Source organism: Sylvia atricapilla, chromosome Z (genome assembly GCF_009819655.1).
Source record: "Sylvia atricapilla isolate bSylAtr1 chromosome Z, bSylAtr1.pri, whole genome shotgun sequence".
NCBI classification, from domain to species: domain Eukaryota; kingdom Metazoa; phylum Chordata; class Aves; order Passeriformes; family Sylviidae; genus Sylvia; species Sylvia atricapilla.
The window spans coordinates 8,046,993-8,054,391 of record NC_089174.1 but is presented as its reverse complement, the minus strand read 5'-3'; positions in this window follow the sequence as shown (position 1 = coordinate 8,054,391).

The window sequence follows — 7,399 nt, the reverse complement described above, 5'->3', positions numbered from 1 at the left end:
TCTTTGGAACACAGGTGATAAAAGATGGTTGATGTGATTTTAATCAGGGAAGATTACTTGATTTCAAGGAAAATATTGTCATATAGGGCAAGGGAAATAATAGTGGGATAGATTGATGAGGAAAAGTAAAACTCCAGGATGGGGATTCTGTGTCTGGGTGAGTGTCAGCCCAGAAAGACAGGTCTGATCATCAGAGGGACCCCATGACCTCTTGAGATCTGTCTCAGCTCTGTGTTTCTGTGATTCTGACACTCTTATTTGTGTGTTTTGGGACTATTGGCCAGAACAAGTATTATTCACTGCAAGGGTTGCAGAAGTGCCTTCTAAAATTAGACAGAATGTTCTAAGCAGTGACAAAAGATAAATGAGTTCAAGGGAAGACGTGGTGGTCATGTGGCTGCTTGGTTGGCTGGCAGAAAGGGTCTGATGCTTCTGTGCCTGACACCAATTCTGTCTGTGAGATCATCCCTTCTGTATAATAGTTTAGTAAGGGCAGGAGACCAACTTACAGAGGAGGGAACTAAGTGAGAAAGAACCTGCACATGTAACATATGGAAACAGATCCACTCTTTTCCTACCTGGCATCCTGTGCCTGCCCACCAGTTTTCACTTCATGGAATTAGACCTAGGTCTTGTCTTAGGAAACATGTTCCCATCCAAATTTTAGATCTTTCAGGGGTCAAAATAGGGATAAGTAAGTCTGTTCTCACCATCTCTTGTCTTTCAGTGTTTATGTATCTACTTATTTATTCAGTGGCTTTCCATCAAGCATAAGCTCTCTCCAAGCTTGGCAGTTGCTGTCTTGTGTATGTGTATGAGTGTGTCTGGGAGGCTGAGCACACTGAAGACAGTAAACAAATAATAGTAAATTATGAAAGTTAAGCTCTTAGGGCACTTATTGTGAAAGTGGCTGCCTAACAGTGTGTGTCAAAGCTGTTGAACCAAACTGAGATGCTCTGTGCACGAGTTCTCACTGCATGTGTCACCACTGGCTATTTATTTGTGTTGCTACGTGATCTGTGAGCCTGCAGGAATAATGGGCAAACACAGACCACCACTGGTTGCTCCCTAACCCAAAGAGCCCAAACCTGGTTCTTAATTTGCTACAGGAACTGCAGAGCAGCTGGATAACTTTTAAAATAATTTCTATACTTATTTCCCTCTTGTCCTGCTCTGATTTGGAGTAGTACATTCCCCAAAGGAAAGACTAAGGGGAATCAGCTCAGTTAAATTTTCTTGAGGTACAAATCCCATCACACTGAGTCATTGTAAAAATTTGGCACTGGCTGTGCAGATTCCAGCATCTCCCTTTGCTTACAGCACAGTCTGGTAATTATTACTGAATCATTTGCAATTATCCAGAATTTCAATGTGATTACCATCAATGGTACCAGGTAATATGATTTCAACAAGCTAAACACTGATATGGTACTCCTTATCACTTCTAAAGCCAAACAATTTAATCTTATCATCATGTGCTGATGAGATAATATATTTCAGTATGGCTTTTAATGAATATTTTATTATTCCAAGTAGTGTTGAGATAAATCACTGATGTGAGTTGCAGTATTTTGTTAGCAGTGCTGTGCATCTAACTGAGGGGACATTTTTTGAAGGCTCTTAAATGACTTGTCAAATCTATGTAATGATCTAAAAATCAGTCTGATTGATCCCTGCCTAGGAGTGAGCATTTACGGGAAATATGGGAATACAGAATAATTTTTCAGTTGTTTGAGCATGAAAATATTTTTAAGTAACTTAGCACTGCTGAGATGTTTTTCTTTGTAACAATTTGAAGGTCACTGCTTTTGAAAGATTAGCGGTCCAGGAAGTCCCCTTAGACAAAACAGAAGAAAAGCCAGTCATGCAAATTTTATTTTGTGCAGAACTCCTTGGCAAAGAACAGGAGAGTCCATGGTAACTGCCTCACTGCCTTTGGAAAAAGCAAAAATAAAGAGCAGGTTGTAGTGATTACAGTGAAGGTTCTCAGAACAAGGACAGAAGTGTTTGCTTCCCTAAGTTGTGGTAAGATGTTTGCTTAGGGTGTGAAGTGTGGCTCTGCCTGCAGCAAGAACAAGATTTGTCAGGAACAGTTCCCCTTTCCCAGACTGTGTGTAGACTTTTTGCCTCAGACTGCCACCTGCTCTCCCTGCATTTCCTGGCTGGCCTGGGTTTAACAGCTTCATTATATTACCTGAATCCCTGAAGAGGTTTGGTACAGGCAATGTGCTGCCTTTGGCTATCTGTTCCCACTCCAAAGGAATGTAAACTCAAGCCAAGGAGAACTCTGGAATTAATGGTTACACTGTCCCGCTCACAAAGGAAGAGAGAACAAAGAAATGGCTTTGTAGCAGCAGCAAAAATCCACCAAAAAACTAATATTGATTTTATGAATGCACTTGATAGCTGGAGCTAATTTAATCCAAAATTTAACTTTCTGCAGTATTTTGGCTTTTTTTTTGTGTACATTTTTCTACCTAAAAATCCCTCCTTTATCCCAATGGCTTCTAGTAGTTATTCCAAGCAGCTTGTAGGGAGAGTGGGCACTAACGAGTTATGTTTTAGAATGACTTCTTCCAGTTTGCTTTCCTCTCTCCCCAGGATCAAAGATGCTCTTGGTGTGGGATGGGTGCTGTTGGGGCTGCACCAAAGGCCTGTGAGTGAACCTGGCACAGGGAAGTGCTGGCTGCATCCACTGTGCTGAGAAGCTGTGGTTTCATTTCTCACTTGGGAGTAACAACCTATTAATTCTGCTTTGCCTTCTCACCCTTCAATTAATCCAGTCATACCAAATTCAATATGGAGTAAAGTTTATGGGTCCTATTCAGCAGTATCAAGAAAAAATTTCAGCTCTGGGATTACTTAATCAGTTTTAGAAAACCAATTTCTTACTGAAATGATGTTTAGGCAAATAGCAACATTTCTTTCTGTAAGAAAATGTATTTGGAGAAGAGCTTTAGCAGTGTGGTTGTTACTGAACTCTATGATGTTCCTTCCTGTTTTGGCTTGGAGTTTGCTGCCTTGGCAATTCCCACTGGCTCCTTACATGGCTTGGAAAGACCCTGGTCTCACAGGCTACTTCACCATAGACCCTACCTTGTCCTCCCATGAAACGGACGCTCTGCTCCTGCCCAGCTGAATGAACTGAAGTGGGATTCTGCTGGGTTAGAAGGAGGCCCCTGCCACGGTTGGTGACTGCAACACTGTGAAGCTCCTGTATTCCGGCACAGAAAGAGGGTAAGGAGATAAATGACTCCAGTGTTTATGTGTTTGTTTTGCCTAAAGAAGGTTCTTTGTAAGCGTAGTCCACATGAGGATTCTTTTCTCCACGTAAATAGATCCCTTGTGTCTGAATTTAAGTCTCTGTATATTGTTCCTTGTGCAATGGCTTAGAAATACTTTGGAGGCATTATCTGGGAGCTTTTATGGCATCTCTCATATTTCCTCTGCCTCTCTGCTCCTACACATCCATGCACACACAGTGAGAGAAGCAGGGTTGGATTCTGATCAGACTTATGCTTATTTTACACACACAAAACTCTCTTTTTTCACTTTTTAATATTCTGAATTCCACCCACTTTTGGACCCACTAGGCAGCTCTTTGTAAACGCTAGCCCAACAAGAGCTGTGCTGCTGAGGACCTCAGTCACCAGAAGGAGTGATAACTGGCCAGATTTGGAGCTGAGAGCCTTAAAACACAAGCACCAGCCCATCTGTGGCCAGTTTCCCTGCCTGATGGGGTTGTTTTGTGAAGTTGTTACTACAGAATCACAGCAATGCCATTTATTCTTGACACTGTGGATTGCACTGCAGGGACAGCCCTAACAAATCACTTGCATCTGTCACAAGCAGGTTTCCCATTTGGGTTACTCTTCATAAAAGGTTTTTCCTGCTCCATGCTCTGGTGGCATGGAGGAGGAAGAAAAAGGCCAGATGTTTCTCCTTGAGCATTTCCTGATTATGTCTCCCTTAAAAGTTAACCATTCCATTGTTCCTTTGGCTTAATGATTTTATTTAATGTCAGTGTTGTGAGGTCTTCAAGATTAAAATATAAGAAAGCATTTTCTAGCTTTCCTAGAAGAGTGCATTTCAAATGGCTATGAGCTGCGAAAGAATTAGACTTCACACCAAAGAAAAAGGACACGCTCTCCACTTAAGAAAAAGAACATTATTAATTAAAATTACTATTATGAAATTATCAGTTTTTAATGGGCAGGTAACAAAAGGCCGCTTCGTGGGGCTGTGTGAAGGTGATTGATGTGAGGCCATCTGTCTGTGTGAGTCCTTTCTATGGTACTTGGAGTTTTGGAAGTCAGAGAGACAAATCATGCAGATGCTAAAATTCTGGCAGTGGCACTGTGCCTGCAGAGCCAATCAGTTATCCAGATCCTCCAAAGCAATCAGGGATGTGCTCTGCAATTAGGCCCCCCAGTGTAGCTGTCAGCAATAAGCACTGGATCAGTTCTTGAAGCATTGTGAGTGTAAAATAATAGGTAAGCTCCTCATTATGAGTAATTTGATGCTGTAGGCAGCAACATGAAGGAAAGTAGCTCCCCATGAAATCCAGTCTGCTGTCTTCTAGATCTACATTTATTTACACTTTGGCAAGGACACAGATTTCTTTCTTTTAGGAATTCAAGGGCCAAACTAACAAGACATCTAAATATTTCTGAAATAAATGAGATGTAGTATAGCATGTAGGAATCCTTCAGATATATTTTGTAGTAATGCTGATAATAATGGTGATAATTTATATTATGTCCAGAACAGCCCTCCAGAGGGTAATTCTCTTCTATACCCCTGCAGAGTGAACTAGGCACAGTGAAGCAGCCACCAACCACCTGAGCACCCAGCAAAACAGCTTCAGTCAAGCACTGAGCACATGGTCTATGAGCTTTTCAAGACAAACCCTTCAGTCTTGGTACTCTCCAACCCACATTCAGCAAAGAGAAACCTCTAGGTCTCTCGTTTTCTGGGAGTTCATGGCTTTCAGTATGACTGCTTATCAGCAGGTCACAGCATTGCTAATAGAGTTTCCACTGGTTTCTTTGCTACGACTTTGGCTTTCACATGTGAAGGTTTCTGTCTCAAGTCAGCAGTGGTGAGCCCTGAGTGGTTTGAAATCCTGTGGTGAGTGGCCTGGTATAAATGGCTGTGAGCACTGTGTGATGATACCCATGTGTGCATAAACTGGGCTGCAAGCATGTTTTGAGGTTGAATGGTTTGTTCAGTGAAGAAGAAAAAAAGGAGAGAATTTTGAAAAGCCCTGGAGATTCTCCTTTGCCTAACTATGGTGATGCAGTACCTGCTTTGGTGTCTGAGATTCCCACCTCCGAAGTGTTTTACCCTGGATCAAAGCTGGTGGCTGTTGCAGGAACCCTTTGAAGCTTGTTCTGCTACGGGAAATGTAAAAGAAAGAAGCAGCCAGTGCCTCAGCAGGGCTGAGCATGAGGTGCTGGCTTTCTACCAGCAATACTGGTTTTTCTTCTTAGTATGACAACAACCTGCTCAGCCTACCAGGGCTGGAGCCTTGTCTTTTCTCAGGTGATTCCTGGGGGTAGGATTTTCAGCCAACCTGCACTCCACTGCTCAAGGGGGTATCAAGGCTGTGTAACTTGGATGGAAAGAAGTTGTGACAAGTCCTGTCATGGCAGCACTTCAGCTGTATAAATTTGGCTGGTGAGTGGGTGGGGGAATGGATGGAGGTGGGGGGTTTCCATCTGAAGTTTCATTTAAATACTGACATTTGCCAGTTATTACTGTACAGTGGAACCTAATATTTTGCCTTTACACACCTGAAAAAATAACTACTGTAGTTCATACCTCAGGGTAGTAAGTGTTGGCTGCTTACTTTTCAGTGGCAGTTCCTTATCTGCTTAAAGGCAATGCCATGAACCTCAATTAGTTAGTGCTTATACAGTGCTTTGAAATTATAAGATGCTATCTACTTTTTAAGTATTACAATGTTTCTATAACATATTCTAACAAGTACATGCTTCTGTACACAGCTGCACACTCAATGGTAGGCCAGAAATGCTTCCTAAGGGAAATAATCCTAGAGTTTCTGTCCCCATGGCACAAGTAAATCAAGAAAAATCTCCATCAATTTTAAATTTATAGCATGTGTATCTTCAGAGCATGGATAGCCCAGCTAAGAAAAACAGAGTACAAATAGCTGCCAAAAATTCCCCAATATTTGGTGTGGTGCAAAACCTCTACAATCTGATCACAGTGTAGAGCAGGGCTGGGGGCAGATGGAGCAGGTATAGCATCACTGATTTCCAATTATTTCCTCCAGTGTCCAGCCCAGGAACTCCTAGCTGCTAAGAGTGTGCTGTGCATATATAGATGTTCTTTTATTTTGATGCATTGGAGGCAAGGATGAATCTGACTTCCTCATTTTGCTCTTCAGCTTGTGCTGCCAGTGGTGAATTAAATGCCTTGCTAAATTAATAAGTCATAACGTTTTTGGTCTGGAGCCAGGGAGCTGTCTCCATGTGCTTTGCACGTGAGCAAGGCAGATATGTTATCCTGGGGATAGAGTGACAGCTCAAAAGGCTGCGGTGAAATGCAATCTGGATTGGACACAGGGCAGCCAGTCAGGCCATCTGTGGGAAGGAGCACTCCGAAAGGTAACTGGCTCAACTTGGGTAATCCCCAACAGCCTCAAAAACTCAAAGCACCCTGCCAGGTTTCATGTGGGAGCTTACAATTGGTGAAGTTGAGAGTTGTGACTGTGGCACTGATGTTTTTACAGTGATGGAAAGTGGTTAGGAAAATGGGTATATTAGTTTCTGTGTTTTGTCCACTTTAGTCATGGACAAAACCAGATCAGTGTTGGGGTGTGGGTTAGCCAGAGCTGTCACAGAACAGGGCTCTCTGCTGTGGTCTTGGCATGTGGCTTTGCAGACCTCACTGCTCAAAGGGTGCCCTGGCCACGCAGCACCAGCCCTTTGGTGCCTCTGTCTCCAAAGTCAGCAGAAAAACGACCCTGTGAGAACAGTCTGAGAGCACAGCAGCAGTCAGACAAGTTGGGAGGATGGGATGGGGCATGGGTAGGACTGCAGGGCTGGAATAGGGATCTAGTTAGTGACACCTCTGCCAAGCTCTTGCCTTGCTTCAGCTGTAATCCCACACTCACTCATGCCACTGGCTCCTGTCCAGTCTTCCCCCTGTCTGGGGCTATCCATGTCTCACACCTCAGCTCCCATCACCATCCCAGAGATGAGGATGGATGGGTGAGCCACTGACCAACTGGCCCTGGAGCTTGGGCTCACAGAGCTGCAGGGAGGCCATGTGCAGCCACAGAGGGTCTGCACAGCAGCAGACCATCTTTTAGGAGTTCAAAATAGCTTTAAAAGAGCAAATACATCTCAGAACTAAATGCTTGGTGCCACCT